This window comes from Nomascus leucogenys, chromosome 5, assembly GCF_006542625.1.
Source record: "Nomascus leucogenys isolate Asia chromosome 5, Asia_NLE_v1, whole genome shotgun sequence".
Classification (NCBI taxonomy): domain Eukaryota; kingdom Metazoa; phylum Chordata; class Mammalia; order Primates; family Hylobatidae; genus Nomascus; species Nomascus leucogenys.
In genome coordinates, this window is record NC_044385.1 from 111,751,940 (window position 1) to 111,764,961 (window position 13,022).

Sequence of the window (13,022 nt, forward strand, 5' to 3'; positions counted from 1 at the left end):
TCATCATGAGACTTGGAGGGGCCAAACCATATGCAAACCATAGCACTGAGATATGGCTGAAATAACAAACAATGCAAAAGTATTTCTATCACATTTGTTAAATTCACAAGTGCTAGCAGCTTTTCTGTAGATGCGGTACACTTTTGTTCATAGAAAATAAAAACACTTTTAATTTTTTCTGGATGGCTTATCTTCCTCTCCCTCTCCCTCACCCTCTCCCTCTCCCTTTCCCTCTCCCTCTCCTTCTTCTTCTTTTTTTGCCTTATCACACTGGCTAGAATAACCATAAAAATAAGGAGAATCAAAACCCTTGGCATGTTACTTATCCTAGAGTAAAAGTCATCTTTCACCACTGAGTATAACAGTAGCTTCAAGATCAAGATTCCTTTTTGAGATTGAGAAATTTCTCTTTTATTCATAAGTTGCTAAGAGCTTTTATCAAAAACAAATTTTCTTTTTTTTGATAGATTTATACAAAGGCACATAATGTATTATTTATGTATAATCCTTATTTTTTCTTAATGAATGTGTGTCAGTTATTTCATATTTTATTTTATTTTAGTAAACCTGGTTTTGCATTTTTTTATTATACTTTAAGTTTCAGGGTACATGTGCACAACGTGCAGGTTTGTTACATATGTATACATGTGCCATGTTGGTGTGCTGCACCCATTAACTCTTCATTTAACATTAGGTATATCTCCTAATGCTATCCCTCCCCCCTCCCACCACCCTACGACAGGCCCTGGTGTGTGATGTTCCCCTTCCTGTGTCCATGTGTTCTCATTGTTCAATTCCCACCTATGAGTGAGAACATGCAGTGTTTGGTTTTTGTCCTTGCGATAGTTTGCTGAGAATGATGGTTTCCACCTTCATCCATGTCCCTACAAAGGACATGACCTCATCACTTTTTTATGGCTGCATAGTATTCCATGGTGTATATGTGCCACATTTGCTTAATCCAGTCTATCATTGTTGGACATTTGGGTTGGTTCCAAGTCTTTGTTATTGTGAATAGTGCTGCAGTAAACATACGTGTGCATGTATCTTTATAGCAGCATGATTTATAATCCTTTGGGTATGTACCCAGTAATGGGATGGCTGGGTCAAATGGTATTTCTAGTTCTAGATCCCTGAGGAATGGCCACACTGACTTCCACAATGGTTGAACTAGTTTACAGTCCCACCAACAGTGTAAAAGTGTTCCTATTTCTCCACATCCTCTCCAGCACCTGTTGTTTCCTGACTTTTTAATGATCGCCATTCTAACTGGTGTGAGATGGTATCTCATTGTGGTTTTGATTTGCATTTCTCTGATGGCCAGTGATGATGAGCACTTTTTCATGTGTCTTTTGGCTGCATAAATGTGTTCTTTTGAGAAGTGTCTGTTCATATCCTTCGCCCATTTGTTGATGGGGTTGTTTGTTTTTTTCTTGTAAATGTGTTTGAGTTCATTGTAGATTCTGGATATTAGCCCTTTGTCAGATGAGTAGATTTCAAAAATTTTCTCCCATTCTTAGGTTGCCTGTTCGCTCTGATGGTAGTTTCTTTTTCTGTGCAGAAGCTCTTTAGTTTAATTAGATCCCATTTGTCAATTTTGGCTTTTGTTGCCATTGCTTTTGGTGTTTTAGACATGAAATCTTTGCCCATGCCTATGTCCTGAATGGTGTTGCCTAGATTTTCTTCTAGGGCTTTTATGGTTTTAGGTCTAACTTTTAAGTCTTTAATCCATCTAGAATTAATTTTTGTATGAGGTGTAAAGAAGGGATCCAGTTTCAGCTTTCTACATATGGCTAGCCAGTTTTCCCAGCACCATTTATTAAATAGGTAATCCTTTCCCCATTGCTTGTTTTTGTCAGGTTTGTCAAAGATCAGATAGCTGCAGATATGCGGCATTATTTCTGAGGGCTCTGTTCTGTTCCGTTGGTCTATATCTCTGTTTTGGTACCAGTACCATGCTGTTTTGGTTACTGTAGCCTTGTAGTATAGTTTGAAGTCAGGTAGTGTGATGCCTCCAGCTTTGTTCTCTTGGCTTAGGATTGACTTGGCAATGCAGGCTCTTTTTTGGTTCCATATGAACTTTAGTTTTTTCCAACTCTGTGAAGAAAGTCATTAGTAGCTTGATGGGGATGGCATTGAATCTATAAATTATCTTGGGCAGTATGGCCATTTTCACGATATTGATTCTTCCTATCCATGAGCTTGGAATGTTCTTCCATTTGTTTGTATCCTCTTTTATTTCATTGAGCAGTGGTTTGTAGTTTTCCTTGTAGAGATCCTTCACATCCCTTGTAACTTGGATTCCTAGGTATTTTATTCTCTTTGAAGCAATTGTGAATGGGAGTTCACTCATGATTTGGCTCTCTCTGTTTGTCTGTTATTGGTGCATAAGAATATTTGTGATTTTTGCACATTGATTTTGTATCCTGAGACTTTGCTGAAGTTGCTTATCAGCTTAAGGAGATTTGGGGCTGAGACAATGGGGTTTTCTAGATATACAATCCTGTCATCTGCAAACAGGGACAATTTGACTTCCTCTTTTCCTAATTGAATACCCTTTATTTCTTTCTCTTGCCTGATTGCCCTGGCCAGAACTTCCAACACTATGTTGAATAGGAGTGGTGGGAGAGGGCATCCCTGTCTTGTGCCAGTTTTCAAAGGGAATGCTTCCAGTTTTTGCCCATTCAGTATGATATTGGCTGTGGGTTTCTCATAGACAGTTCTTATTATTTTGAGATACATCCCATCAATACCTAATTTATTGAGAGTTTTTAGCATGAAGGGTTGTTGAATTTTGTCAAAGGCCTTTTCTGCATCTATTGAGATAATCATGTGGTTGGGCCTTTTCTGCATCTATTGAGATAATCATGTGGTTTTTGTCATTGGTTGTCTTTATATGCTGGATTATGTTTATTGATTTGCATATGTTAAACCAGCCTTGCATCCCAGGGATGAAGCCCACTTGGTCATTTCATTATTGTCAAATGCTTTTTCTGCATTATGATCACCTTTTATTTATATTATTATGAATTATTGATATCAATATTGAAATGTTAAACAAACTTTGTGATAAATGATTATTATTTTTTGAGATGGAGTCTCGCTCTGTTGCCCAGGCTGGAGTGCAGTGGCGCGATCTCAGTTCACTACAATCTCTGCCTCCCTGGTTCAAGCAATATCCCTGCCTCAGCCTCTCGAGTAGCTGGGATTACAGGTGACTGCCACCACACCCAGCTATTTTTTTTTCTTTTGTATTTTTAGTAGAGATGGGGTTTCACCATGTTGGGAAAGCTGGTCCTGAACTCCTGACCTCAGGCTATGTGCCCCCCTACATCCCCCAAAGTACTGGGATTACAGGAGTGAGCCACCATGCCTGGCCAATACATTATTTTTAAAATATATGGTTGGAGGCCGGGCGCGGTGGCTCACGCTTGTAATCCCAACATTTTGGGAGGCCGAGGCGGGCGGATCACAAGGTCAGGAGATCGAGACCACGGTGAAACCCCGTCTCTACTAAAAATACAAAAAAAATTAGCCAGGCGTGGTGGCAGGCGCCTGTAGTCCCAGCTACTCAGAGAGGCTGAGGCAGGAGAATAGCGTGAACCCGGGAGGCGGAGCTTGCAGTGAGCCGAGATTGCGCCACTGCACTCCAGCCTGGGCGACAGAGCGAGACTCTGTCTCAAAAAAAAAAAAAAAAAAAAAAAAAATATATATATATATATATATATATGGTTGGATTTGATTTGCACCTTTTAAAAGTTAATAACTTCTTTTTTTTTTTTTTTTTAAATAGAGTCTCGCTCTGTTGCCCAGGCTGGTGTGCAGTGGCACAACCTCGGCTCACTGCAACCTCCACCTCCTGGGTTCAAGTGATTCTTCTGCCTCAGCCTTCCAAGTACCTGGGATTACAGGCATCTGCCACCATGCTTGGCTAATTTTGCATTTTTAGTAGAGATAGTATTTCATCATGTTGGCCAGGCTGGTCGCAAACTCCTGACATCAGGTGATCTGCCCGCCTCGGCCTCCAAAAGTACTGAGATTACAGATGTGAGCCACCGCACAAGGCCCCAACAAAATCCTATTAAAAAATAATTTTAGATTTACAGAAAAGTTGCAGAGTACAAAGAGTTTCTATATACCCCTCACTCAGTTTTTCCTTCTGTCACCTCAGTTAAATACTCTAGTAATCAGGAGATTGTACACATCCTTTCTGCTAACAACTGTTAGGCCAGAGCTAGTCACATAGTACTACCTCACCAGAATATGGCAAGTAAGAGAATCTAAACATCCACTGGAATGCAGAGAGCCAGAAATTACCCCAGAATTCTAATTCACCAGGGCTGCAAATGGGGAGCCGTAAGAGGCTGAGTTTCTCCAAAAACGTTTTATTTCAATAGCACTATGTTATAAAACTTTTAGAAGACAGAGCAGGGTTTGTACTTTTGCATATGGTAATATTATCATCATTAGCTACTGCTGTACAGCAGTTCTCGTGTACAACAGTTTGCTCTTTCTTAGAGGAAAAACTTAACTTCAAGCCTTTGAGCTGTTACATCCAAGTCTCATTAAAAGGAAGATTGAAGATTTAAGAGAGAAGGATAATAATTTTCTCGTATTTGTATACGCTTTATATTTTCAAAGTATCATATAAATATTGGCCTTTCTCAGACTAACTGATATTGAATAGCTGATAGAGAAGGCAGTGTAATAGATTTCCTGCATCTATCACTTCCATCTGTGTGTTTCATACACTCTGAAAGTCTATTATCTAATTATGTCTCTGTACTTTCATGTTTTACCTTTCAAGTTATGTCTTTGTGTCCATCCTGTTTCCAAATTACATTGGTAAGTAGAAATCCTTTTTTAGCTCATTGCTTATAATACAAAATAAATTTGATTTTAAAAGGCATCATTAAAATATTCTGTATTAAGTTGAAGCCACATTTTCAGGAGAAAATACTCATTTTCATTTTTTTGAACTATCATTTTAAATGTTTGTATTTTACATTATCTGTCATATATATTCATATATGTATATATATTTTATGGTATAAAAACTTATACCATAAAATATCAAATACCAAAAACTTTCCTGTAGAAATAGATGATTACCACATTTCTTAATATTTTACATTCACTTTGAGCAACACAAGGTTTGTAAAGTAGGGTTACATTTCCCTCTTAATGTTTTTATTGATTCTATATGATTTATTCAGTTCAATAATATTAAACAGTCAAAAATGTAAGAGTGATTTATTGTACTGTATGTTAACAATAGTCATAAAATTAAGATAACTTAATTATGGAGAATAAATAAGGAAATGTGATCAAAATATATCAGTTGGCTCTCACCCCAAATTTTCATTGTTTTTCAGTGTTTCAAAGGCTTTTATTCATGATGGAACAATACTTTTTAAGCCAGAAATAACAAAAAATGAGATAAAATTTTTAGCTCTGTATTCTAAAATAGGTTTTTGAAAGCCAACACTTCGGAAAAGCAAGAACTATTTTAAAAATGTAAAATGCCATTTTCCATAAGAATAAGCAAGGTTATTCCATAAAAATAGACTGGGAAGATAAATAGACAGCACCTTTACAATGATATACATTTTTCTGGTGAAGGAAAAAATTTAGAAGCATAAATGAAATCTAAAGAGAGGTATATAACTCTGGCTTAAGTCCCAGCTAAATATTTATGTGGGATAATAAAATTCTGATAACATTTGAAAACTCTAGGACAGATCAGTGTGCATTTTGCTTTGTGGGTGAAGCTCAGAGGTGACAAGCCTCACTGAGGAATCTTTCAGTTAACAGCATGGTGTTCAGCCTTTGAGTAGAAAGGGTAGCCTGCTGGGTTTATGTACAGAGGTCCAGAGCAAATGGGGTGACTTCTACACATAGAGAATGTAGAATGTGGTAGTAGGAGGTTAGAACAGGTGACATGCCTGCTGTGTTTACACACAGAAGTATAGAGTAAACTTATTCTGAAATGAAAACCTGCAGGAAACACCAAAAAAGCAAGAAAGAACAAACAAGGACGTGGTTAAAGTTTGGTTCTGCAGAAGGCCTTTAAAGTAGATAGATGACAAGAAGCAGAGGGTTTGCCTTTTTTTCCGGGATGAAAATGAAGCCCTCTCCCACCCTGCATTCCACAGGTATAAAATTAAATCAGTCTTTGAGAAGACATGAAACGAAGCAGTCTGAAAAACATGACAAAAACACTAAATGATCTAAAACAAAATGACAGAGCTTCCCTTAATTTTGTAAAACATAATAGTGAATAGTCAGTATAAGGGTTTCATATATGTTTAAAAATATATCCAATTATTGTGAAGGAGACCAGAGGAATTACTGTATGTCTTTTCAGTGTCATGGTAAGCCTTACATGGCAACACACACTCTCCATCCCTACTCAGCATTTTCTGGTCCAGGGGTTTCAGTGTACTGTTTTGTTTTTTTATACCTTATTATTGATTAGGGTATTTTACATTTCGGTAATTAAGCCTGTTAACCAGTAAAAATATGATGGAGATGCATGTGAACTATGTAAGCTAGAATTGCAGTTAAGCTTTGTCTCTAAGAAAATCCCCAAATTTAAAGTTTTCCTGTCCTACTGAACATTAATTTTGTACCTAAGTGATTGTATTCAAGCATTCTTTCTTTCAATCAGTATAAATGCTTCATACTCTCACTTTTTCACTGAATCAGTCTTATTATCATGACAGTGCCTCCATTAATGAGCTAACTAAGATTTGTTTTTTTCTGTCATTATGGTTTCAGAATTTAAAAAATCAAATTATTGACAGCTATTTGTAGTTGCTCTAAAATTTCCAGGGGAAAATTTAATATCACATTAAGTGCACAGCTAAATTAATACAATATGTTTAGTTGGTGATTGTGCTCTTGCTTTTACAACCTATTCCAGAAAAGAGATAATACGGTGCTTTTGAGTGGGAAAAGTTGAGGGACTTTGGAAATTAGTCCGTAAATTATCAAAACTACAAAAGCAAAACAAACAAAATATTTAATTCAACTCACACCAAATGTTGTTGCCTTGAACACAAGCTTCAGCTCTTGCTCAGCTGCTTTTGTGTAATCCCCTGTCATCTCGGCCTAAATTCCAGCATATTTCCTGGAAATGGACATATGTCAAATGATTAAGTTCATACCGGAAGCCACATGGTGCCAGAACTTTCATGTAATTTGAGATTGCATTTTATATATGTCCGTTATCTCATATATATTATAGATCTATTCCTGAAAAGCATGCAGGCTTTGTGTTTAAGTAATTTGAAAATCTATGAAAATGGCAGGATGCTAAATGAGTATGTACAAAGGCAGAATAGTTTATAATTCTGCCTGTTAAGCTCCAGCAGGTATGCTGGACCAGGAAAAAATGTTGTAAAAGACAGTGAAGAAAAAACAAATCAAGACATTTTTTAGCATGCAGCAGTAATATCTATTCTTAAATAATTTCACATGGGAGTTCTTATCACCCCCTTGCACAATCCTTGCTGATATTAATATAAGCAAGGACTTATACACCATTAAAATTGTTGTCCTTCATTTGCTTTCATTATTCACATATACATACACAATCTACCCTGACTCTAACCCTAACCCTTACAGCTACACGTGCAATACACCATGAAACTGAAGCCTACTAGGACATCTGCATATCTGTGGAACAATTATCATTTATCAAAATCATTGAACAAACTTTTTACTTTATATATTTATGTCAAACAAAAATAGAAACTAGCTTTAGCACAGTTTAAACGTTAGCAATCAGAAGTAACACAAATATGACCTAGCAGGTTGCATTCATAATTATGAAAGAATAAAACTGTAAGAGTGAAGGTTAGTTATCTACTTATCACAAATATGAATATTGAGTATTTTCAAGTATATATGCTAGATAAAGCACAGCACAGTGTTAAACACATAGTATGTATTTAATAACTATCTTATAAAAGACATTTATACACGAAAATTTTTTAAAAAGTGATTCCAGGTATTTTTGTGTATCTTTGTCTAGTTGTCATTATGGTAGTGATGATATTGTTTAAAATGAAATCAAGATTCCTTAAAATCTGTTACATTACTAATGGAAGATAATTTGGAACAAGACATATAATAATATAAAAGTGAAAAAACCTACAATTTTATAAAATTGCATAGTGTGAATCTAATCTGTAACACAGGAATTTTTCTATGCTGGAAGAGATAAATATTGGTTAAGATAAAATCTAAAATCTATTTTACCTATATGGGAAAAAAATCTGTTCATGCATAACACTCAATGACTCAGTAATTTGAGAAATTATTATAAAAATATTGCTTTAATAAAGATTAAAGTGTCCATTCACATCATGTTAGCAGGTTTTTAAGTAATCTGACATTCATAATAATCTCCATTTGAGAGAGAAATCACCACAAAGTTACATACTCTGATTCTCATTTCAGGACATACTGGTGTATGACATGGTGTGTACATTAACAGATATATATGGCTAATTCAAATTAGCAATAAGAAATAGGTGTGAAGATTAAGAAAGCTTCATGCAGCCACATCAAGGGGAAAGGCACAGAAAATGTTATTGCTTTTACATAGCAACTAACACAACACGAGGAAATGCTAAAATGTACAAATACCCAGAGGCTAGAGTGTGGTGGAAGATTCTGCAAGAAGGAGAATACAAACCTCTTGATGTGTGAACATCTTGCCATTCATGAAACTGACCATAGGATAACCAGTGGTGAGAGATGCTGTTTTGCTCCTGAGTGAGGCAGCAAACACCAAGAAGTCACTTTTCTTAAATCAAGATGAATCAAGAAGATAATTCTCTAGGCAGCCTATGGAGCTCTTTACTGGACTGCTTAGGATCATCGAATAAACAGTGAATTGGAGGATAACATAGAATAAGGCACTTAATCCTTCTGCATATTTTGATAATGATTAAAGTGTCAAGGGCTGTACATTTTTCACTTCACTACAATACAAAGGAAATTTGAAGTGGAAAATATAAAACAAATTGAAAAAAGAGGAAAGCGGGCGAGAAAATGAATAACAACTTCATTCCATGAATACTACCTGTTCTTATAGTGCTTTTTGGTAAATGCCACAGCCAAATGAAAAAGAGGCAGCACCAGTGTCTAGGGATGTAGTGACAAGTAACACGTCAAGAATTTTACTTAGGGTAAAATAATGGATCCTATAGGTCATGGATTTCAAGTTCTCTTTGGGTATCACTGAAATGGGCTTTGATTCTGTCCCTTCTGGAGTTAGAAAGGCTTTCGGTGGAATGACCCTAATTTACTACATTGCCTAGGATGATCTCTATTTCAGTGTCATATTACAAAACAATTTCTAAATTGTGTCCACTTTAACACTTGCGAGTGTCTCAGTTTGGAAGATAAATTATAGGATTAGCCAAGCTGTGGGGCTTGTGTTGGTTCATATGCGCCCAATGTCTTGAAAAAACAGGTGCAGTAAAATGACAGGCCAATGAATGAATAAAAGTTGTACACTAGTCTTACTCCCATTGTTGTGTGTGTATGTGTGTGGGCGGGGGCATTTAAGGAAATCAAAATGATCACTAAGTATAGTAGTTGTGTTAGGAGGCAGCATAAGAGAAAGAATTTTCACTGAGGATAGAAATGTAACAGAGAGATAAGGGAGATTAGTAGCTGTGGCAATCAAGATACAATTGAAATATTCCAGTGTCTTTCATTTGCATAATAATTACTATTTTATTTCCACAATAGCAGGAATATATAACATAAAACACACCTGGAACTTTCCTGAGCACTTTATTTCATTACTTCATGCATTACATCTTAACTGTATGTGATAAGTAATATCAATAGGGTTATTTTATAGAAAGGAAAACAAACAGAGAAGCTTAAGTGATTATTCAAACTCACACAGCTAATAATTGGACAGACAATATGTCAATGCAGGCCCTTTGGAATTTCAATATGAAGGTTCAACAATAACCCCTCAGCCAGGGCTGTTCAATGAGCATTCAGTGCTAATGGAAATGTTCCACTATGCTGTCCAGTAAGTGAGTCACTAGTCAGGTTCAGTGACTGAGCACTTGAAATGTAGATGATTTGATTCAAAACTGGAAAGGTAATTTAATTAATTTTAATATAAATAATCATGTACTAGTGGTTACCAGAGTAGACAACATGTCTCTAGAAAAATAAATTATTAATAAAAGAATAATACAGTTAGTGGCTTTTAGTTTTTTCTCTGGTGATAAATAATTTCTCATTGAATATCCTGCATCATTAAGTAAAAAATGTTCTGCATTATTAGATATCTGTACAACTTTGGGCACAGAATATTATTTGTAGATTATAATGGGATATTAGAAATATCTCTATCTAAACTTCTCAATTCAAAGTAGCCATTTTAAGTGCAGTATTCACAGGAAATTTATAGAAAATGCCTGAGCTCTTATATACTTTATATTGACATATTTATGTTTCAAAATCAATATATTGGCCCATTTCTAAAATCATACAATTTTTTGTGAATGAAAGATGATTTATACTGCATGGTAGCATTTAATTTTAATAATTTAAATAATACCACATTCAACACAAAATTGTGATTTTGCTTATAGATATTCTTAAGTTATTATTATAGATATCCTTAAGTTATTGTTATTATTACTTGAGACAAAGTCTCCCTCTGTCACCCAGGCTGGAGTGCCTGGCGCAATCTCGGCTCACTGAAACTTCTGCCTCCCAGGTTCACGCAATTATTGTGCCTCAGCCTCTCAAGCAGGTGGGCACCACAATGCCCAGCTAATTTTTGTATTTTCAGTAAAGACCCAGTTTCAACAGGTTGTTCAGGCTGGTCTCGAGTTCCTGAGCTCCTGGCCTCAAGTGATTCGCCCACCTCAGCCTCCCAAAGTGCTGGGATTGGGCATGAGCCACAGTGTCCAGCCAGAAATTCTTAAAATATTATTAATAATTTTAAAATAAAAGTATCTTCATTTACTTGGAATATATTGAATAGTCACTTTAGTGGCTTTTGAAAATTGGAGATGTGCAAGGTTAATGTCTGTGTTTCCTAATGAACCTAGAGTGAGAATATTTTATATATTCTACTCACTACACAAATCTTTCATAACAAGATGTGTCAGAAAGCTATTTGCATGACTATTGGACATAGTTTTTACCAGCTTGGTTTTGTTATTTGTGTTGTGACTGATGTTGTTACTGCTTTTATTTTAAGTGAGAGGAGTTAGCAATTCTAAGATACAAATGTCTTGGCATAAAATAGTTTTATCCTTTGTAAATTAATAAAAAGGTTGTCTTTTTGAGACAACCAAAGGATTTAAAAAGTGAAATTTTGTCATAAAAAATGTACTTTCTATGCAAACTCCATGCTTAGTCTTAAGATATTTAAGTGGCCTTTCTACTTTCTTTGGGGAAAATATGTGTATATTAATTTAATTTTTAAAAATTATTGTAAAATGAATGAATGACAAAATATTATATCACCACTTAATACTGATGTAGAACAATTTGATGATTATGATTAGGGAAAGTTTGTTTCCTATTCTGTGAACTTTGAAGAAAACAGCCAAAGAGTAACTGTCATTTTAAAAAAAAGTATCCAAAAACAAAAGCAGTTTCATTTTACATTCTTAATTCTGCAGATATGAATATTGGAAGAGTGTTTTAAATAATGTATCAAACCTATTATATAACATAATGAAGTATTAGCACTAAAAATGAAATTATACATTCACATAAAAATGATAAAAGTTATACTGAGTGATAAAAGCAAAATACAATATACAACTTACTGTATTACCCAATTGACATGAATTACAGAAAGAGTGAAAACAAATTTAAGATAGACATCATCAGATTTAAGAAACAGTAGATTAAAAATTTCTCAATTTGTTGAAAAGGATAAAGTCAAATACATAGAAAGTTAATCAACCCTATTTAAACACATGCAAAAAAGGAAAAGTTTAACACACAGCGTTATCGCATTGTTGAAAACCAGTAATAAAAATCTGAAAAACAACCAAAAAATGCAACTACTCAGAGATAAATAAATATAAAAATTAGGTCATCCTTCTTGTCCGCAACAATGCAAAACTATAGAATAGAATGGCATGTTTAAAGTACAAAAAAACAGACAAAAACTGTATAGCTTGACTTCAATGTTCAGGAAAATATTTTTTAATAATGAAAGCTAAATAAAGATATTTTTATACACAACAATAGAAAAAAATCCTTCTCTTGCAGACCACCACTATAAGATACATTAAAAACAACAACTACAACAACAACTCAGGCATAAGAAAATAATATTAGGGCTAGGCTCAGCGGCTCACGCCTGTAATCCCAGCACTTTGGGGGACAATGGTGGAAGGATTACCTGAGCCCAGGAGTTTGAGACCAGCCTGGGCAACACAGTGAAACGCTGTCTCTATAAAAAATTTAAAAATAAGCTGGGTGTGGTGGCACTCATCTGTAGTCCCAGCTACTTGGGAAGCTGAGGTGGGAGGATCACATGAGCCCGGGAGGTTGAGGCTGCAGTGAGCCATGGTCATGCCACTGCACTCCAGCCTGGGCAACAGAGCGAGACTCTGTCTCAAAAAAATAAAAATAAAAAAGGAAGAAAATGATACTAGATGCCAATTTAGATTCACAAGAATAGTAAAATGCACTTAAAAATGGTAAATAGGTGAGTATACATAAAATAGTGTATTTCCAATTTTAAAACCTGTTGATATAACTATCTAAAGAAAAAATAATAACATGTATGGTGTAATTTATATTTCCAAGTAAAATAACTAACAATATAACACAAAGCCTTCAAGGAAAAAAGTGGAACTATTGTGTTTTAATATTCTTATAATCTATGTGAAGTGGTATGTTATCACTTAAAAGTAGACTGAGTTTAGGTAAGGATGTATACTATGAAGTGGGGAGCAAATAATAACAACAAAATGGACAAAAGAAAAAAAGAAAGAAAAACAATTGCT